Genomic DNA, 23,905 nt, shown 5'->3' with positions numbered 1-23,905 from the left:
ATACCACCTATATTACAAAGACTGCTCCCCATACCTCCTATGTTACACAGACTGCTCCCCATACCCCATATGCTACCCACACTTCCTATATTAAACAGACTGTTCCCCATACCCCTTATGTTACACAGACTACTCCCCATACCCTCCTATGTTATACAGACTGTTCCCCATACCCCCTAAGTTACACAGACTGCTCCCCATACCCTCCTATGTTATACAGACTGTTCCCCATACTCCCTATGTTATACAGACTGTTCCCCATACCCCCTAAGTTACACAGACTGCTCCCCATGCCTCCTGTGTTACACAGACTGCTCTCCAAAACCCCTATGTTACACAGACTGCTCCCCATACCTCCTATGCTATACAGACTGCTCCCAATGCCTCCTATGTTACACAGACTGCTCCCCATACCTCCTATGTTATACAGACTGCTCCCCATACCTCCTATATTATACAGACTGCTCCCCATGCCCCCTATGTTATACAGACTGCTCCCCATGCCTCCTATGCTACACAGACTGCTCCCCATGCCTCCTATATTCTGCAGACTGCTCTTCATAACCCCTATGTTATACAGACTGCTCCCCATGCCCCCTATATTACACAGACTGCTCCACATACCTCCTATGTTACACAGGCTGCCTTCAATACCCCCTATGTTATACAGACTACTCCCCATGCCTCCTATGTTATGCAGACTGCTCCCCATGCCCCCTGTTAAACAGACTGCTCCCCATGCCCCCTATGTTACACAGATTGCTCCCCATGCCCTCCTATTTTACACAGACTGCTCTGTTATGATTGAGTCACCGTAGGAGGCAAAAACAGAAATGCTAGCTAAGTCCAGAAAACCAGAGAAGTTGGCGGCTATCGGATTGCAGACCCCTGAACCTATCAACACAACTAGCAGTAGCCGTGGGGGGTTCCTACGATGCCCTAGACCCCTCGATCACAGCCGGAGAAATAGCTAGGCCTAAAGAAAGAAAGGGGAAAACTAAACTGCCCCAGAGCAGACCCCAAAGCAATAGGCAGCCCCCAACATATAATGACGGTGAAGCAAGATGAAAACACTAACACAGGCAGAAAGATAGACTGAGCAAAGACGGGCCCAATCTAGCTAGATAGAAATGGACAGGAAGGCTGCTGTCTGCAATCCGTGAAAAACCCTATGAAAATAAGAGCCAACAGACTGACAGTGAAAAAGGCCCTGAAGACGCTAGGCTTCAAAAAAGCTATGTCAGTACTCAGGAATATTCTGAAGACAGAGCTACAGGCAAAAGGAGATTCAGCTCACCCCAGCAGGGAATGGCAGAATCAGAAAAGCAAGGAAAAACAAAAACAAAACACTAATGCAAACAGGTAAAGCAGAAAAACTTAGCTTAGAGGAGCAGGAATCAGACTGGTGTCCTAGAAGTCCACAGAGAAATCACCCGCAGGGCAGAAGGGCGTCGGCAGCCTTATATCCAGTCCGTGACTCCACTCAGCCAGTCATCCTCATCAGGTTCAGGTGCCTGATAATCAGGCTCATTACCTTCCTTCACCAGAATAGGGAGTTCACCAGACCTCAGTGACGAAGGGGAAAATGAACTCACAACAGTACCTCCCCCTTGAGGAGGGGTCACCGAACCCTCAACCACGCCACCAGGGCGATCAAGTTGAGCCCAATGAAAGGCACGCACCAATCTTTTGGCATGAATATCAGAGGCAGAGACCCAGGAATTATCCTCCTGACCATAACCCTTCCACTTAACCAAATACTGGAGTCTCCGTCTAGCCAGACGGGAATCCAGTATTTTCTCTACCTCATATTCCATGTTACCTTCAACCAATACGGGGTCTGGAGGTGCCACCCCAGGAACAACTGGTTCAAAAAACCTCTTCAACAAGGACTTATGGAACACATTATGGATTTTAAATGTGACAGGAAGAGCCAAACGGAAAGAGACCGGATTAATAATCTCCAAAATCTTGTAAGGTCCAATAAATTGTCACGCTCGCGCCTTGGCTGAATGGCGCGAGCCGGGGGTTGTGGCCCCACTGTGCCACAGACCAGACTACCCTGGAAGGGGCGTGACTGCGACAGCTACCTTGGTCTTCACTGGAGCCTCTGATGGTGAGGTCAGGCTTGTGCGGCAGGTAGCTGCCGGGTGCCACTCCAGGGTGGTGTCTGGCTGTGGCTGCTGATCCCACTCGGGAACAGGACACCTGGACAGGTGCGAGTGACAAGCAGGCTGAGACACTGGGCAAGCAGGCACGGCTTGGTACACTGGCAGGCAGGCACAGCTTGGAGACACGGCTTGGAGACACTGGGCAAACGGGCACGGCTTGGAGACACTGGACAAGCGGGCACGGCTTGGAAACACTGGACACGGCTTGGAGACACTGGGCAAGCGGACACGGCTTGGAGACACAGGGCAAGCAGGAGTGGTATATGAGAGAACCGGTTTGGACCTGTTCACACAGGAGATGCAGGTATGGATCTAGGCAGGAAGGTGTGGTATATGAGAGAACAGGTTTGGACCTGTTCACACAGGAGATGTAGGTAGGCAGAGCCGCAGGAGTGCGGAGCAGGCAGAGTCGCAGAAGTGCGGAGCAGGCAGAGCCGCAGGAGTGCGGAGCAGGCAGAGCCGCAGGAGTGCGGAGCAGGCAGAGCCGCAGGAGTGCAGAGCAGGCAGAGCCGCAGGAGTGCGGAGCAGGCAGCGCCGCAGGAGTGCGGAGCAGGCAGCGCCGCAGGAGTGCGGAGCAGGCAGCGCCGCAGGAGTGCGGGGCAGACAGAGCGGCTAGGGAGCCGTGCAGACAGAGCGGCTAGGGAGCCGTGCAGACAGAGCGGCTAGGGAGCCGTGCAGACAGAGCGGCTAGGGAGCCGTGCAGACAGAGCGGCTAGGGAGCCGTGCAGACAGAGCGGCTAGGGAGCCGTGCAGACAGAGCGGCTAGGGAGCCGTGCAGACAGAGCGGCTAGGGAGCCGTGCAGACAGAGCGGCTAGGGAGCCGTGCAGATGCACAGATAAAGAGGACACAAGGAAAGACACGGCAGGGAAGGAACCACAAACAAGGAGACTGACAGACAGAGGTAAGACTGAGTTCAGACAGAGGTACAGGGACAAAGACTCAGGGGCCAGGATATTCAGCCTCCCGGCAGGCAGACAGGGTACAAAGCAAGACTAGAGAATCCTCCAGAGAAGGAGACAAACAGAACAGGGCCTGGCTAGCTCAGCAGCGGAATACTAACTGAGTATAGACATTGCTCAGGCAATGTTTCAGTGGGAGTGGCGAAACTAAATAGTCAAGGGCTCCAGGTGGTTGGTCAGGGACAGATTACACAGGTGCACCCAGACCGCATAAGAACCAGAGAGTTCAGGCGCCGCCCCCCTATACACACAGTCAGGAAACATGGAGAGCAAGCAGGAAAACAAGAGGCATAGCACATGGAGCTCAGGGCTGGCAACAGACAGATTTCACAGCATGGTTTGAAGGAGAAAGTAAGTTGGTGCGCTGGGGATGGGAGGCCATGCCGTGGTGCCAGCAGGGTTGTTACAGTACCCCCCCCTTTACGGCCCCTCTTCCTCAAGCCTGCCAGAATGACCTGAAGAAGGAGTATGGGACCACACACAGTCCAGGTTGACACGACATCCTTCACGTAGGGTGGAATATGTGTGCCATCAGGAATCCCAGGGTGCCAAGCTTCTTGGTGCCCGATGGAGTCAGCTTCCAACACCGAGGGTATAAGGACTTGGATCTCCTCCTCCAGAGTGGAAGAAAGCAGGGACCTGGAAGCCTCAGACTTGACCCCTACATCAGCCGGCCAACTAGAAACAGCAGACACCCTCACTGAGTCTAACTTCAGCCCAACATGCCAGAAAAATTGGACCTCCTCCTCCTGATTGGTGAGGAACGGAGATACGTAGGCCGCTGTTCCAACCTCTTCACCCACCTGCCAAATGGAAGCTGGAGGCATACATACAGGGAGCCACTTCAGCCTGTTACCCTGAAAAAACAGAACCACATCCTTCTGGTTAGAGGATGAGAGAAGCTCTGTCTTGGGACCCTCACCCCTAGGCCACAGGGGAGCTGAAGGCATACACTCTGGATCCATCTTCAGCCCTTTATCCTGGGGAAGACAATCAAGAAGCAGGGGTGCTCTTGGGAGCAGAACACTGGTATAGTCGCCGGGGATGTGTGAGGAGACTGAGACCGCCTCCCCCTCTTCAGAGGCACCCTCACACCTTGACTCGGCGACTAGCAAACCAGGCGAAGAAGACGACCTTGACTGAATGCGACGCAAGGGAACCAGACACCTCTTGTCACTTGATTGTTTCAAGCACGGTGCCCTGCTAGGTTTCCAGACATAAATGGGTGCTAGAATCTCTGGATCACAATGACCCATGGGCATACCAGTCAGCAGGTGGAAGATGAACTTCTTCGTGTATAAAGCTCCGACCTGGAGCTGTAGTTGTCCTTGCAGGACTAGACTATTCTCAAAGAGGGCTCGGCCACCTTTAGATGATGCCCATGCCGGGTTCTGGAGCTGAAGAATGGAGACCACACACCGACTCTGTGTGGCTGGTGGCTCGAACACCCCAAAGCTCCCAGAAGGCAACGAAACAGTCATAGGCTTTAATGGAGAGGGAGGACTCTCACCAGGGGCAGCCTCTCCTACTGGCCCAGGGTTCTGGAGTACGAGCTTCACAGGGCAGAGGCCAGATTCCGGCTGCAACTTGGCCCGCTTCTTCTTCTTAGACCTCTTGGATCTTGCATGGGTGGCCGCATCGGCAGACTGTGGAACGGGTGATGGCTGGACAGTCATAGGAGGTTGAGACGATTCACCCACAGGTTCCTCTTGTCTCTGGAAGCTTGGAGGGGAAGACTTTTCAAGAGCAGCTGGACGAGGTATGTCGAACGCTTTACGGAAGGCCACCAGGAAGGCCCCCAGGCTCATGACGACAGGATCCCCTGCTTCCCAAAGGGGACAGATCCACATCAAGGCATCACCAGCTAGGTAGGACATGATGTATCCCACCTTGACCCGATCAGAGGGGAAACAAGCTGCATTCTGCAGGATGTAGTGCAGGCATCTCTTCAGGAACCCTTGGCACTCTTTAGGGTCCCCATAGAACCTAGGCGGGTCTGCTGGGTTGTGCTCTTCATAGGCCAGGAGCTGATTGTAGAGAGCATTGGAGATGATGATTGGTTCAGAGGTCTCCACGATCGGTACCACGCAGGACGGAACAAATTCCTCTGGTTGCTCATACTGGCAGGGAGAAAGTTCATCATGCTCCGCAAGCGGAAAGACATGGGACTCAGCGGGGACCATGGCCTGAGCAAACTGTCACGCTCGCGCCTTGGCTGAATGGCGCGAGCCGGGGGTTGTGGCCCCACTGTGCCACAGACCAGACTACCCTGGAAGGGGCGTGACTGCGACAGCTACCTTGGTCTTCACTGGAGCCTCTGATGGTGAGGTCAGGCTTGTGCGGCAGGTAGCTGCCGGGTGCCACTCCAGGGTGGTGTCTGGCTGTGGCTGCTGATCCCACTCGGGAACAGGACACCTGGACAGGTGCGAGTGACAAGCAGGCTGAGACACTGGGCAAGCAGGCACGGCTTGGTACACTGGCAGGCAGGCACAGCTTGGAGACACGGCTTGGAGACACTGGGCAAACGGGCACGGCTTGGAGACACTGGACAAGCGGGCACGGCTTGGAAACACTGGACACGGCTTGGAGACACTGGGCAAGCGGACACGGCTTGGAGACACAGGGCAAGCAGGAGTGGTATATGAGAGAACCGGTTTGGACCTGTTCACACAGGAGATGCAGGTATGGATCTAGGCAGGAAGGTGTGGTATATGAGAGAACAGGTTTGGACCTGTTCACACAGGAGATGTAGGTAGGCAGAGCCGCAGGAGTGGGGAGCAGGCAGAGCCGCAGGAGTGCGGAGCAGGCAGAGCCGCAGGAGTGCGGAGCAGGCAGAGCCGCAGGAGTGCGGAGCAGGCAGAGCCGCAGGAGTGCGGAGCAGGCAGCGCCGCAGGAGTGCGGAGCAGGCAGCGCCGCAGGAGTGCGGGGCAGACAGAGCGGCTAGGGAGCCGTGCAGACAGAGCGGCTAGGGAGCCGTGCAGACAGAGCGGCTAGGGAGCCGTGCAGACAGAGCGGCTAGGGAGCCGTGCAGACAGAGCGGCTAGGGAGCCGTGCAGACAGAGCGGCTAGGGAGCCGTGCAGACAGAGCGGCTAGGGAGCCGTGCAGACAGAGCGGCTAGGGAGCCGTGCAGATGCACAGATAAAGAGGACACAAGGAAAGACACGGCAGGGAAGGAACCACAAACAAGGAGACTGACAGACAGAGGTAAGACTGAGTTCAGACAGAGGTACAGGGACAAAGACTCAGGGGCCAGGATATTCAGCCTCCCGGCAGGCAGACAGGGTACAAAGCAAGACTAGAGAATCCTCCAGAGAAGGAGACAAACAGAACAGGGCCTGGCTAGCTCAGCAGCGGAATACTAACTGAGTATAGACATTGCTCAGGCAATGTTTCAGTGGGAGTGGCGAAACTAAATAGTCAAGGGCTCCAGGTGGTTGGTCAGGGACAGATTTGTAAAATAATGCATATCCTGTAAAATACTCAGGACTAGTTACCAGATAAAAATATAGTGGTTTATTTGCTTACTTCCATCAAAGAAAGGTTATTACAGAAAAACAGGTGAATAAAAATAGGTGAAAGAGAAATTGTCCATTAGATCATGCTCTGAGATCCCAAATGGCAAAAGCAACATGTATTCTTCTTCTCTCCGAGATCCTGAATAGCAAATGGCTGCTGTGTCTCAGTTCGGCTTCTCACATCGCTGTCAAGTAATATACCAGCTGTTATGTCATGTCATCTTGCGTCTGTCTCTCATGATGGTGAGGGAAGAAGAGAGCGACCTCTACAGTTAGCCATGAATTATATACGTCTCCTAAAGCACGTGGTCTCTACATATATGGAGCTGTCTTTCTACCATGAGCCAAGCTTAAAAATAGCCTATGTCATGTAAGCTAAAGCATTCTACAGAACTGGGTCTTATAAGAAATTAACGGATTATTAATATTTAACAATTCCCCCTTTTGAGGGAGACAGACATTAATTGGAACCCTCAAATATAACGATCTTTTTTCTTCTTTTCTTCTTCTTTGACAAAATAATTTAATATCAATAATAATAATAATAATAATAATATTAAATTACCGTTATAAGTACTCAATGACATAATTGATGTGAATTCATGTTATGGTAAGCCGTGAACAATATTCATATAAAATATGTATAATTATACTTCCCTAAGTCTAAATTGAAGCATCTCAGGTCCAGTCATCATCATCTGATGTCATCTGGTCTTCATTTTGATGTCTTCTGTCTTCTTCTTGGTTCTTTTAAAAATACAGTTTTCTTATAGCATATAGATGTTGTAGGAATTGTGTGGTGTATAAAATCAAAGTCCATAAATTCAAATGTTGATAAGAAACAAAGTCTATAGATGAAATGCAGCTTTAATATCTGTGCAGTGTCATCTTTAAAAACCTGGGCTTACATTGGCTCGCCTTGGATATTCTGGAATCCTCCATCGGTACTGGTCTTTGAACAGGTGTGACGTCTTTGGTCATCAAAGCAAGGGTTAAAATGACTCTTCCTTGCTAAACATAGCACCATAACCAGTCCTTGTCCTAATGCACAGGACATATGTCAGGGTTGTAGCTTCCTGATAATTACCTTCATTGTTCACCAGCTTTCATCGAAGCTTTTCAGGTGATTGAAAACCTCTGGAACTTGATAAGAACGTGATAACACCGTTCATCTCAGCATCATAGGATCATCGTCCTCTGGTTGTCAGGTTAGACATTTTAATTGTGACTGTCGGTGGTGGATACTGCACTTGTGACTGTCAGTGGTGGATACTGCATTTGTAATTAACACAGTCTATTACTCAGTAATCACAGCTTTGTTACCTTCTGGGATTTCTGGATCGCGGCATTCTTCTTCTCGCAACTGATAAAAATCAATGAAGTTTAGAAATGTGAAAAGTCTTTATTAACATAATTTCAGTATCTTGCTTGAAGTCTTCATTCCCTATTCTATACCAAATCTGGTAATTTCCCTATCCCATAATATCACAGCGTACCATAGCAATCAGTAATATCCATATAATTATTATCAGAATTTGTACTGTATATGGATTTCAATATTTGAAATAATAAACCAATAATAAGTGATAATACATTATTATCCATTTTTTTTTCATGTGATAGAACATTTTTATGTCATAGGTGTAATTACCTTTTTCAACCCATAGGTGTCACTGTGTTTTATGTAACCAGTGTTTTCATCTTTATTAATAAGGAATATATTTATTATACTAATAATATGTAGGAATGTATAGCCATGAACCAAAATAAGAATATATGAGTGAGCGAATGAATGAATAAAAGAATTGTTGCATATAACTCAGAAGTGAAACATTTTCTTAGTAATAGAACCATATAATTGCTATATTTAATGAAGCAATATTCTCAGTAGATATTACTTTACTAAATATTGGTGAAAGAATTAAAAATAATGAAAAATAAGAATAAAAATAAAAATAAGAATAAGGCCTTTATGTTGATGCAGAGTAGTTATGTCTTCAGTAACATATACCCTTAATATTTCCATGATCTGGATTATTTCATAATTGTCATAAACTTGTGTTACCAAAATATTCAAATTATGCAACTTTGCATGTAATTCCTCTTAGTGTAAAGAAATGACTCTTTATAATACTTGTTATTATACCCAATACTTATACCATTGTACCTTATTAATATTTTTTCCTATTAAAATGTGTGAAGAAGAGGTATTAATCAAATGTGATTATGTAGTCAGGATAAAAAACATATTTCCCCCTTAATACCAAAAAATATTGTTTCATGAAATAATTCATTTATCAAAACCAAAATTAAAAATAATTAATGTATAAATTATGTGAATTTATACTTGCTTATACCATTATTTGTCTGAAGATGTGTAACCATCAAAATTAATTTGAATATCATAAAATTATCCTTTGGAAAAATTAATTTAAATGTAGTTTAAGATTAACACACTTGGACAGAGAAGGAAGGTCCACTATTCCCAGATGCAGCTGATGAATACCAGGCTCTGTGCTGGTGCCTGTTTAAAAGAGCTAAAGCTGATAAGGAAAGAATAGATTTTCTTCCTAAACTATTTTCTATTTTGTTGTGCGATTGCACTTATCCACAATTAACTAAATCAAGAAATAATTACTATAGAAATACAGAAATATATGTTGTGTAGATAATATTTCATTATGTATCTTAATATTCTAATAATTTATCTGATCTGCATATTTCTCCTAAAGATAAAAGCTTTGGGGTTTTTTTTTTTCTTTCCTCATTCAGAATCCTGAGGCCTCATACAAACGTATCACATTACTCGCTCAGCAGCTGCTCATACACTCAGTCACTGTCACTCAGACTGTGTCACATATTAAGTTTAAACCAAATACCTCACATATGAAAGTGTGATGAATACACGTATTTTAACCCAAATTATCCTAATTATCAATGCATTGTAAACTATTTCAATTTAGTCTCTTAATATTTCTTTGAATATTCCCCAAATACACATGACATAAATATATGTATATGTATAGCTATACTTGACATTTAGGCCTGGAAAAAAAATTCCATTGCTTTGCAAAAGTTGAGACCCCCTTTAAAATTCTTTTCCTAAGGAACAGGGACATAGTATACTGGTATACTTGTATTATTAGAACAAGGTTCAAATTCCCCTGCTGTGGTTGTCATTCAAACCATGCAGTAAAAAAGCACACACCCAGAACATTTTAAAAAGCAATTGGTTATTTCCTTTTAAGGGTTAGATATATAAAATCATGCAATTATTGCAACTTCCTGTGTAAATAAAGGCATAAATCCTTGGAAGAGAATTTTTCTCGATTAAGTCCTGCTTTGAAATGAAAATTCTAAGGAAACATAAAAAAATAAGGTTAATATCATATTCATATTCTAAATATTATTACTGATGTAGATTTTAATTTTCATTAAAAAATACAGTTCTACTATTTCTACTTCTACAAACACTATATATATACTGTATGAATATGTATATATCCACAAACCATAAAACTACAGGATTATACTCTATAAAATAATTACATATAACTCACTAATTGTATAACACTGTTACACAATATATATATATATATAATTACTTTTTCTAGCCAATTCCTACACCCATACTTATTTCTCTGCAAAAAATATCCTGAAAAGTTCTTGCCATTTTAAAGCTGATAGATTCTTGGAGCAGAGTATTCAGTTTACAGGCCATGATGTCACTCACCACCTGTTTCTGTCTGTTAAATTCGGCCATCTTTGTTACAGAAAGAAAATCAGAACTCATCATTTTTCTTAATTCAATTTGTGTCTTTTCGGTGTTCTTTTGCATCATTCCATATGGTTTATAACAAACATGTGATTTTCTTTTTCTTTCTTCGTAGATTTGATTTTGGGGAAAACTCATTTTAGAAGGTTTTGCTAATACCGGCTTCTGATAAGATTTTACTCTGCCTGTCTTTACAAAATTAGCACAATTTACTTTCCTCTCACGATTCTCGTGTTTTCTGGCAAAATCAAGGAATTGCGCACATTCAAACAAAGAATCTTTTTGTGACGCAATAACACGAGATGCAGGATTTAGAAACCAAAATTTGCTTACAAAACTCCTTATGAGGGACGGTGTTTTGACATTCTCACTCAGCATTCTATACAAACGTTCATATATGGACATGAACGTAAAAATACATTCCTTCCGACCAATCCTTAATTTTTGAAGAATATCAATATCTGGATGATTTTCATTTGATGAACAAAAAATGAGAATTTTTAATCTGTCCTTATCAGTTAAATTCTCATGTGTCTCACCAGATAACTTTAAAGACAATCTCCTAGCAAAATTTACAGGGATCCACATTTTGAACAACTGATTCTTCTCCTCGTTAGATAAATCAAAGTTATCAGTACAACTTTCAAAGATCTCAGAGTTTCTATAAACATCTATTTTGTTGTCATAAGCAGGAATTATTTGGCATATCTTTATCAAATCCTTCCTCACGCTACTTCGGATTTGGGCCTGTGAGTCTTCTATTTTTAGTGGTACGTCTTTCCCTTGTACGTCCTCTACGTCAGTTCTGAAGTCTCCTCCTACTTCTCCATCTTGTTCCACGTCTGCAAGGTCACCTTCAATGGCTGCTACAGACACTTGATTACAGTCAATCTCCCTAACTTTACAGCCAATCTCGAGAACATCACAACAATCATTTTTGGATTTCTCTGACACAGATCTATGAAATATATCTACCATCTGTAGAATATTTTTTAATCTCTCTCTTTCTCTATTGAAAAACTTAGAATCTAACCTCTGATTCTCGAGTTCACACTCGGCATATAAACTTAACCATAAAACTTCTGAATTAGAATTGTCTACAGACTTAAATTTCAATTTACTCTGCTTAGCAAGACAATTAATGACATCCATTTTATCTTACCTTGAAATGTCTCAGCTCCTTTGATGGACAACGCTGGGTTCCTGTCTTCACACGTCTGGCTTAGATCTGGTACTTTTGGCACTTGTAGTACTTCTCAATCTATCTGGTACTTCTTACTTCTAGGTTCTATGTGATTCTTGTAAGTAGTGGAATTCCCGATAACTTGCACATATGATTTGACGTTAGCAAAGTCCAATCCCCCGTGTGTGCAAGTTGAGGGAAATCCGCAAAAAAGTACAAAAATTCAGATCTGGCTGGCTCTCCAATGTAAAATAATGCATATCCTGTAAAATACTCAGGACTAGTTACCAGATAAAAATATAGTGGTTTATTTGCTTACTTCCATCAAAGAAAGGTTATTACAGAAAAACAGGTGAATAAAAATAGGTGAAAGAGAAATTGTCCATTAGATCATGCTCTGAGATCCCAAATGGCAAAAGCAACATGTATTCTTCTTCTCTCCGAGATCCTGAATAGCAAATGGCTGCTGTGTCTCAGTTCGGCTTCTCACATCGCTGTCAAGTAATATACCAGCTGTTATGTCATGTCATCTTGCGTCTGTCTACAGTTAGCCATGAATTATATACGTCTCCTAAAGCACGTGGTCTCTACATATATGGAGCTGTCTTTCTACCATGAGCCAAGCTTAAAAATAGCCTATGTCATGTAAGCTAAAGCATTCTACAGAACTGGGTCTTATAAGAAATTAACGGATTATTAATATTTAACAAGATTACACAGGTGCACCCAGACCGCATAAGAACCAGAGAGTTCAGGCGCCGCCCCCCTATACACACAGTCAGGAAACATGGAGAGCAAGCAGGAAAACAAGAGGCATAGCACATGGAGCTCAGGGCTGGCAACAGACAGATTTCACAGCATGGTTTGAAGGAGAAAGTAAGTTGGTGCGCTGGGGATGGGAGGCCATGCCGTGGTGCCAGCAGGGTTGTTACATAAATCTAGGCTTAAACTTAGGAGAAGCCACCTTCATAGCAATATTTTTGATGATAACCACACCATATCACCAATCTTAAACTGGGGACCAATGGTCCTATGTCGATTGGAAAACCGCTGGGCCTTTTCCTGGGAGAGAGATAACTTATCCACCACTTGGTCCCAGATCTGGTGCATTCTCTCCACCACAGTGTCAACACCTGGGCAGGCAGAAGGCTCCACCTGCCCTGAAGAAAATCGAGGGTGAAAACCAAAGTTACAAAAAAAAGGTGACATCAAAGTGGCAGAACTAGCTCTATTATTTAAAGCAAATTCGGCCAAGGGCAAAAATGAAACCCAATCATCCTGATCAGCGGAAATAAAACATCTCAAATACAACTCCAAGGTCTGGTTTGTTCTCTCTGTCTGCCCATTGGTCTGAGGGTGAAAAGCAGAGGAGAAGGACAACTGAATTCCCAGCTTGGAACAGAAAGTCCTCCAAAATCTAGACACAAACTGAACTCCTCTGTCAGATACAATGTTCTCAGGAATCCCGTGTAAGCGAACCACCTGTTGCAAAAACAGGGGCACCAACTCAGAGGAAGATGGCAACTTAGGGAGTGGTACAAGATGAACCATCTTAGAGAACCTATCACAAATCACCCAAATAACAGTCATTCTTTGAGAGACCGGCATATCAGAGATGAAATCCATTGAAATATGGGTCCATGGCCTCCTGGGGACAGGCAAAGGCATCAACAACCCACTAGAACGAGAACAAGATTTAGACCGGGAGCAAGTCCCACAGGACTGCACAAAATTCCTGACATCATGAGACAAGGTGGGCCACCAAAAAGAGCGACTCACCAGATCTCTAGTACCAAAAATACCTGGATGACCAGCCAATGCAGAGCAATGAACTTCAGACATCACTCTCTTCTTCCACTGGTCAGGAACATACAACTTTCCACTGGGACAACGCTCAGGTTTGTCCTCTTGGAACTCTTGCAGAGCAAGTCTCAAATCGGGCGAGATGGCAGAAAGAACTACCCCTTCGCCTAAGATGGTAGCAGGCTTGGTCACCACAGGAGAATCAGCAAAGAAACTCCTAGAGAGGGCGTCTGCCTTGACATTCTTAGTTCCAGGAAGAAAAAAGACCACAAAATCAAAACGTGTAAAAAACAAGGCCCACCTAGCTTGTCTAGGGTTCAAGCATTTAGCCGACTCTAGATAAATCAAATTCTTGTGGTCAGTGAGGACCACAACTTGATGTTTAGCTCCCTCCAACCAATGTCTCCACTCCTCAAATGCCCATTTCATGGCCAACAGTTCCCGATTCCCCACATCATAGTTACGTTCAGATGGAGAGAACTTTCGGGAAAAGAAAGCACAGGGGTTCATTTTAGATGTTACGGGATCCTATTGGGACGAAACAGCTCCTGCACCAATCTCAGAAGCATCCACCTCTACCTGGAAAGGGAGTGAGACATCAGGTTGCCGCAAAACCGGGGCGGAGGTAAATCTTCTCTTCAGCTCCTGAAAAGAAGCAACAGCCTCCGGAGACCAATTCAACACATCCGCACCCTTCCTGGTCAGGTCAGTCAATGGCTTGGCAGTACTAGAAAATTTTGCTATAAATTTCCGATAGAAATTAGCAAAACCCAAAAACTTCTGGAGGGCCTTCAAAGAAGTGGGCTGAACCCAATCATAAATAGCCTGTACCTTGGCCGGGTCCATTTCAATAGTTGACGGAGACAAAATAAATCCCAAAAATGAAATCCTCTGTACTCCAAAAAGGCACTTCGATCCTTTGACATACAGGGAATTCTCCCTCAAGATCCGGAACACAGTCCGAATATGTTCCACATGAGAATCCCAATCCTTGGAGAAGATCAAAATATCATCCAGATAGATAATCAAAAATTTATCGACAAAGTCTCGGAAAATATCGTTCATGAAGCACTGGAAGACAGAAGGGGCAATAGTGAGCCCAAAAGGCATCACCAGGTACTCAAAATGTCCCTCCGGAGTATTAAACGCCGTCTTCCATTCATCCCCCTGCTTAATGCGGATAAGATTATACGCCCCCCTGAGGTCAAGCTTGGTAAACCAGCAAGCACCTCTAACTCTAGAGAATAGATCCGAAATCAGGGGTAACGGATACTGATATTTAATAGCAATTTTATTGAGGGCACGATAATCAATACAAGGCCTTAAAGAACCATCCTTTTTGGCCACAAAAAAAAAAACCGGCACCTAAGGGTGAAGAGGATGGTCTAATATGACCCTTCTCCAACGCCTCCTTAATATAGGACCGCATAGCCTCGTGCTCGGGTACAGATAAATTGAAGAGCCGACCCTTGGGAAATTTACACCCCGGGCTTAGTTCAATTGCAGTCATAACTCCTATGAGGAGGCAAGGACGCAGACTCATTCTCACTAAATACATCATAAAAGTCCACCAAATAGTCAGGAACATCATGCGACTGAGGAGAGGTGGAAAAAAACGGAGCCTCACTAAAGGTACACCGACAACCCCAACTCACCACAGACACAGATTTCCAATCCAAAACTGGATTATGAATTTGCAACCAGGGAAACCCCAGAACAACGGCATCATGCAGACCATGCAACAAATCTTGATGGTCTGGGGCGACCCGCATGACCACCTGGGTCCAAAACTGAGGTTTATTTTTAGCCAAAGGAGTAGCATCAATCCCCCTCAAAGGGATAGGCGTCTGCAGAGGTGTCATCGGAAATCCACAACGTTTAGCAAAATCCAAGTCCATTAGGTTTAGCGCTGCTCCCGAATCCACAAAAGCCTTGGCGGAAAATGTGGACAGGGAGAAGATCAGAGTAATTGCCAGAAGAAACTTAGGTTTAACACCACCAACAGAAAACGTGTGTGCAAAGCGTTTCTCTCGCTTAGGACAAACAGAAATAATATGCGAGGCATCTCCACAGAAAAAACACAGCTTATTACGCCTTCTGAACTCCTGACATTGCGCCTTAGGCAAAACTCTATCACATTGCATAGGTTCAGACGTCTGTTCAACCGGTGGCAACCCCTCTCGTGCAATCCTGCGTTCACGTAAACGCCGATCAACCTGAATGGCTAATGACATAGAATCGTCCAGACTAGAGGGAACAGGAAATCCCACCATAGTATCTTTTACGGCTTCTGACAAACCCTTCCGAAAGAGAGCAGCCAAGGCATTATCATTCCAGGTAGTAAGGACCGCCCACTTTTGGAACTTTTGACAGTACAACTCTGCAGAATCTCGACCCTGGTTCAATGCCAACAGGGTCTTTTCAGCCTGATCAATAGCATTAGGTTCGTCATACAACAACCCCAAAGCTTGAAAGAATGCGTTCACATTAGTCAGAATAGGGTCATCTGGTTTCAAAGAAAATGCCCAATCCTGGGGATCGCCACGCAGCAAAGAGATGACAATTTTAACCTGCTGCGCGGAGCTCCCTGACGAGTTAGGCTTCAAGGCAAAAAATAATTTACAATTATTTTTGAAACTCAAAAATTTAGATCGATCCCCAAAAAATACATCAGGTGTAGGGATCTTTGGTTCAACAGCATGCGAACGAGCAAGGTAGGCGGAAATTCACCGCACTTCCGCAGCGAGCTGCTCCACACGATCAGACAATTGCTTTATCTCCATTGAGAGAAAAAAGAATTACCCCTACGGCCTCAGAGATATAGAGGAAAGAATATACGCACACTTTTTTTTTTTTTTAAAACACAATTCTTTCCTGCTATTGAGTACCCTAGGATCTGCGGTATGGCGGGTGATTCTGTTATGATTGAGTCACCGTAGGAGGCAAAAACAGAAATGCTAGCTAAGTCCAGAAAACCAGAGAAGTTGGCGGCTATCGGATTGCAGACCCCTGAACCTATCAACACAACTAGCTGTAGCCGTGGGGGGTTCCAACGATGCCCTAGACCCCTCGATCACAGCCGGAGAAATAGCTAGGCCTAAAGAAAGAAAGGGGAAAACTAAACTGCCCCAGAGCAGACCCCAAAGCAATAGGCAGCCCCCAACATATAATGACGGTGAAGCAAGATGAAAACACTAACACAGGCAGAAAGATAGACTGAGCAAAGACGGGGCCCAATCTAGCTAGATAGAAAAGGACAGGAAGGCTGCTGTCTGCAATCCGTGAAAAACCCTATGAAAATAAGAGCCAACAGACTGACAGTGAAAAAGGCCCTGAAGACGCTAGGCTTCAAAAAAGCTATGTCAGTACTCAGGAATATTCTGAAGACAGAGCTACAGGCAAAAGGAGATTCAGCTCACCCCAGCAGGGAATGGCAGAATCAGAAAAGCAAGGAAAAACAAAAACAAAACACTAATGCAAACAGGTAAAGCAGAAAAACTTAGCTTAGAGGAGCAGGAATCAGACTGGTGTCCTAGAAGTCCACAGAGAAATCACCCGCAGGGCAGAAGGGCGTCGGCAGCCTTATATCCAGTCCGTGACTCCACTCAGCCAGTCATCCACATCAGGTTCAGGTGCCTGATAATCAGGCTCATTACCTTCCTTCACCAGAATAGGGAGTTCACCAGACTTCAGTGACGAAGGGGAAAATGAACTCACAACACTGCTCCCCATACCCCCTATATTACACAGACTGCTCCCCATACCCCCGATATTACACAGACTGCTCCCCATGCCTCCTATGTTAAACAGACTGCTCCCCATGCCTCCTATATTACACAGACTGCTCCCCATACCCCCTATGTTACACAGACTGCTCCCCATGCCTCCTATGTTAAACAGACTGCTCCCCATGCCCCCTATATTACACAGAGTGCTCCCCATACCTCCTATGTTACACAGATTGCTCCCATACCTCCTATGTTACACAGACACCTCTCCATGCCCCCTATGTTATACAGACTGCTCCCAATGCCTCATATGTTACACAGACTGCTCCCCATACCTCCTATGTTATACAGACTGCTCCCCATGCCCCCGATGTTATACAGACTGCTCCCCATGCCTCCTATGTTACACAGACTGCTCCCCATACCCCCTATGTTACACAGATTGCTCCCCATACTTCCTATGTTATACAGACTGCTCCCCATGCCCCCGATGTTATACAGACTGCTCCCCATGCCTCCTATGTTACACAGACTTCTCCCCATGCCTCCTATGTTACACAGACTGCTCTCCATAACCCCTATGTTACACAGACTGCTCCCCATACCTCCTATGTTATACAGACTGCTCCCAATGCCTCCTATGTTATACAGACTGCTCCCAATGCCTCCTATGTTACACAGACTGCTGCCCATACCCTCTATGTTACACAGACTTCTCCCCATACCTCCTATGTTACACAGACTGCTCCCCATGCCTCCTATGCTACACAGACTGCTCCCCATGCCTCCTATATTCCGCAGACTGCTCTCCATAACCCCTATGTTATACAGACTGCTCCCCATGCCCCCTATATTACACAGACTGCTCCACATACCTCCTATGTTACACAGGCTGCCTTCAATACCCCCTTTGTTAAACAGACTGCTCCCCATGCCCCCTATGTTACACAGACTGCTTCCCATACCCTCCTATTTTACACAGACTGCTCCCCATACCCCCTATATTACACAGACTGCTCCCCATACCCCCGATATTACACAGACTGCTCCCCATATCCCCTATATTACACAGACTGCTCCCCATACCTCCTATGTTACACAGACTGCTCTCCATAACCCCTATGTTACACAGACTGCTCCCCATACCTCCTATGTTATACAGACTGCTCCCAATGCCTCCTATGTTATACAGACTGCTCCCAATGCCTCCTATGTTACACAGACTGCTCCCCATACCCTCTATGTTACACAGACTTCTCCCCATACCTCCTATGATACACAGACTGCTCCCCATGCCTCCTATGCTACACAGACTGCTCCCCATGCCTCCTATATTCCGCAGACTGCTCTCCATAACCCCTATGTTATACAGACTGCTCCCCATGCCCCCTATATTACACAGACTGCTCCACATACCTCCTATGTTACACAGACTGCTCCCCATACCTCCTATGTTACACAGACACCTCTCCATGCCCCCTATGTTATACAGACTGCTCCCAATGCCTCTTATGTTACACAGACTGCTCCCCATGCCTCCTATGTTACACAGACTGCTCCCCATACCTCCTATGTTACACAGACTGCTCCCCATACCTCCTATGTTACACAGACACCTCTCCATGCCCCCTATGTTATACAGACTGCTCCCAATGCCTCTTATGTTACACAGACTGCTCCCCATGCCTCCTATGTTACACAGACTGCTCCCCATACCTCCTATGTTACACAGACTGCTCCCCATACCTCCTATGTTACACAGACACCTCTCCATGCCCCCTATATTACACAGACTGCTCCCATACCCCCTATGTTACACAGACTACTCCCCATACCTCCTATGTTACACAGACACCTCTCCATGCCCCCTATGTTATACAGACTGCTCCCCATGCCCCCGATGTTATACAGACTGCTCCCCATGCCTCCTATGTTACACAGACTGCTCTCCATAACCCCTATGTTATACAGACTGCTCCCCATGCCCCCGATGTTATACAGACTGCTCCCCATGCCTCCTATGTTACACAGACTGCTCCCCATACCTCCTATGTTACACAGACTGCTCCCCATACCTCCTATGTTACACAGACTGCTCCCCATACCCTCTATGTTACACAGACTTCTCCCCATACCTCCTATGTTATACAGACTGCTCCCCATGCCTCCTATGTTACACAGACTGCTCCCCATACCCTCTATGTTACACAGACTGCTCCCCATAGCTCCTATGTTATACAGACTGCTCCCCATGCCCCCGATGTTACACAGACTGCTCCCCATACCCCCTATGTTACACAGATTGCTCCCCATACTTCCTATGTTATACAGACTGCTCCCCATGCCTCCTATGTTACACAGACTGCTCTCCATAACCCCTATGTTACACAGACTGCTCCCCATACCTCCTATGTTACACAGACTGCTCCCAATGCCTCCTATGTTACACAGACTGCTCCCCATACCTCCTATGTTACACAGACTGCTCCCCATGCCTCCTATGCTACACAGACTGCTCCCCATGCCTCCTATATTCCGCAGACTGCTCTCCATAACCCCTATGTTATACAGACTGCTCCCCATGCCCCCTATATTACACAGACTGCTCCACATACCTCCTATGTTACACAGGCTGCCTTCAATACCCCCTTTGTTAAACAGACTGCTCCCCATGCCCCCTATGTTACACAGACTGCTTCCCATACCCTCCTATTTTACACAGACTGCTCCCCATACCCCCTATATTACACAGACTGCTCCCCATACCCCCGATATTACACAGACTGCTCCCCATATCCCCTATATTACACAGACTGCTCCCCATACCTCCTGTATTACACAGACTGCTCCCCATGCCTCCTATGTTACACAGACTGCTCCCCATACCTCCTATGTTACACAGACTGCTCCCCATGCCTCCTATGTTACACAGACTGCTCCCCATACCTCTTATGTTACACAGACTGCTCCCCATAACCCATATGCTTTCCATACTTCCTATATTAAACAGACTGTTCCCCATACCCCCCTAAGTTACACAGACTGCTCCCCATGCCCCCTATGTTACACAGACTGCTCCCCATACCCTCCTATGTTAAACAGACTGCTCCCCATGCCCCCTATATTACACAGACTGCTCCCCATACCTCCTATGTTACACAGACTGCTCCCCATACCTCCTATGTTACACAGACACCTCTCCATGCCCCCTATATTACACAGACTGCTCCCATACCCCCTATGTTACACAGACTACTCCCCATACCTCCTATGTTACACAGACACCTCTCCATGCCCCCTATGTTATACAGACTGCTCCCCATGCCCCCGATGTTATACAGACTGCTCCCCATGCCTCCTATGTTACACAGACTGCTCTCCATAACCCCTATGTTATACAGACTGCTCCCCATGCCCCCGATGTTATACAGACTGCTCCCCATGCCTCCTATGTTACACAGACTGCTCCCCATACCTCCTATGTTATACAGACTGCTCCCCATGCCCCCGATGTTATACAGACTGCTCCCCATACCCCCTATGTTATACAGACTGCTCCCCATGCCTCCTATGTTACACAGACTGCTCCCCATACCCTCTATGTTACACAGACTGCTCCCCATACCTCCTATGTTATACAGACTGCTCCCCATGCCCCCGATGTTATACAGACTGCTCCCCATACCTCCTATGTTATACAGACTGCTCCCCATGCCTCCTATGTTACACAGACTGCTCCCCATACCTCCTATGTTACACAGACTGCTCCCCATACCCTCTATGTTACACAGACTGCTCCCCATAGCTCCTATGTTATACAGACTGCTCCCCATGCCCCCGATGTTACACAGACTGCTCCCCATACCCCCTATGTTACACAGATTGCTCCCCATACTTCCTATGTTACACAGACTGCTCTCCATAACCCCTATGTTACACAGACTGCTCCCCATACCTCCTATGTTATACAGACTGCTCCCCATGCCCCCGATGTTATACAGACTGCTCCCCATGCCTCCTATGTTACACAGACTGCTCCCCATACCTCCTATGTTATACAGACTGCTCCCCATGCCTCCTATGTTATACAGACTGCTCCCCATGCCTCCTATGTTACACAGACTGCTCCCCATACCCTCTATGTTACACAGACTTCTCCCCATACCTCCTATGTTATACAGACTGCTCCCCATGCCTCCTATGTTACACAGACTGCTCCCCATACCCTCTATGTTACACAGACTGCTCCCCATAGCTCCTATGTTATACAGACTGCTCCCCATGCCCCCGATGTTACACAGACTGCTCCCCATACCCCCTATGTTACACAGATTGCTCCCCATACTTCCTATGTTATACAGACTGCTCCCCATGCCTCCTATGTTACACAGACTGCTCTCCATAACCCCTATGTTACACAGACTGCTCCCAATGCCTCTTATGTTACACAGACTGCTCCCCATGCCTCCTATGTTACACAGACTGCTCCCCATACCTCCTATGTTACACAGACTGCTCCCCATACCTCCTATGTTACACAGACACCTCTCCATGCCCCCTATATTACACAGACTGCTCCCATACCCCCTATGTTACACAGACTACTCCCCATACCTCCTATGTTACACAGACACCTCTCCATGCCCCCTATGTTATACAGACTGCTCCCCATGCCCCCGATGTTATACAGACTGCTCCCCATGCCTCCTATGTTACACAGACTGCTCTCCATAACCCCTATGTTATACAGACTGCTCCCCATGCCCCCGATGTTATACAGACTGCTCCCCATGCCTCCTATGTTACACAGACTGCTCCCCATACCTCCTATGTTACACAGACTGCTCCCCATACCTCCTATGTTACACAGACTGCTCCCCATACCCTCTATGTTACACAGACTTCTCCCCATACCTCCTATGTTATACAGACTGCTCCCCATGCCTCCTATGTTACACAGACTGCTCCCCATACCCTCTATGTTACACAGACTGCTCCCCATAGCTCCTATGTTATACAGACTGCTCCCCATGCCCCCGATGTTACACAGACTGCTCCCCATACCCCCTATGTTACACAGATTGCTCCCCATACTTCCTATGTTATACAGACTGCTCCCCATGCCTCCTATGTTACACAGACTGCTCTCCATAACCTCCTTTGTTACACAGACTGCTCCCAATGCCTCCTATGTTACACAGACTGCTCCCCATACCTCCTATGTTACACAGACTGCTCCCCATGCCTCCTATGCTACACAGACTGCTCCCCATGCCTCCTATATTCCGCAGACTGCTCTCCATAACCCCTATGTTATACAGACTGCTCCCCATGCCCCCTATATTACACAGACTGCTCCACATACCTCCTATGTTACACAGGCTGCCTTCAATACCCCCTTTGTTAAACAGACTGCTCCCCATGCCCCCTATGTTACACAGACTGCTTCCCATACCCTCCTATTTTACACAGACTGCTCCCCATACCCCCTATATTACACAGACTGCTCCCCATACCCCCGATATTACACTGACTGCTCCCCATACCTCCTGTATTACACAGACTGCTCCCCATGCCTCCTATGTTACACAGACTGCTCCCCATACCTCCTATGTTATACAGACTGCTCCCCATGCCTCCTATGTTACACAGACTGCTCCCCATACCTCTTATGTTACACAGACTGCTCCCCATAACCCATATGCTTTCCATACTTCCTATATTAAACAGACTGTTCCCCATACCCCCCTAAGTTACACAGACTGCTCCCCATGCCTCCTATGTTACACAGACTACTCCCCATGCCCCCTATGTTACACAGACTGCTCCCCATACCCTCCTATGTTAAACAGACTGCTCCCCATGCCCCCTATATTACACAGACTGCTCCCCATACCTCCTATGTTACACAGACTGCTCCCCATACCTCCTATGTTACACAGACACCTCTCCATGCCCCCTATATTACACAGACTGCTCCCATACCCCCTATGTTACACAGACTACTCCCCATACCTCCTATGTTACACAGACACCTCTCCATGCCCCCTATGTTATACAGACTGCTCCCCATGCCCCCGATGTTATACAGACTGCTCCCCATGCCTCCTATGTTACACAGACTGCTCTCCATAACCCCTATGTTATACAGACTGCTCCCCATGCCCCCGATGTTATACAGACTGCTCCCCATGCCTCCTATGTTACACAGACTGCTCCCCATACCTCCTATGTTATACAGACTGCTCCCCATGCCCCCGATGTTATACAGACTGCTCCCCATACCCCCTATGTTATACAGACTGCTCCCCATGCCTCCTATGTTACACAGACTGCTCCCCATACCCTCTATGTTACACAGACTGCTCCCCATACCTCCTATGTTATACAGACTGCTCCCCATGCCCCCGATGTTATACAGACTGCTCCCCATACCTCCTATGTTATACAGACTGCTCCCCATGCCTCCTATGTTATACAGACTGCTCCCCATACCCTCTATGTTACACAGACTGCTCCCCATAGCTCCTATGTTATACAGACTGCTCCCCATGCCCCCGATGTTACACAGACTGCTCCCCATACCCCCTATGTTACACAGATTGCTCCCCATACTTCCTATGTTACACAGACTGCTCTCCATAACCCCTATGTTACACAGACTGCTCCCCATACCTCCTATGTTACACAGACTGCTCCCCATACCTCCTATGTTATACAGACTGCTCCCCATGCCCCCGATGTTATACAGACTGCTCCCCATGCCTCC

This window comes from Dendrobates tinctorius, unplaced genomic scaffold, assembly GCF_039654945.1.
Source record: "Dendrobates tinctorius isolate UK_male_01 unplaced genomic scaffold, ASM3965494v1 ptg000116l, whole genome shotgun sequence".
Taxonomy (NCBI): domain Eukaryota; kingdom Metazoa; phylum Chordata; class Amphibia; order Anura; family Dendrobatidae; genus Dendrobates; species Dendrobates tinctorius.
Note: the sequence above shows the minus strand (reverse complement) of the source record.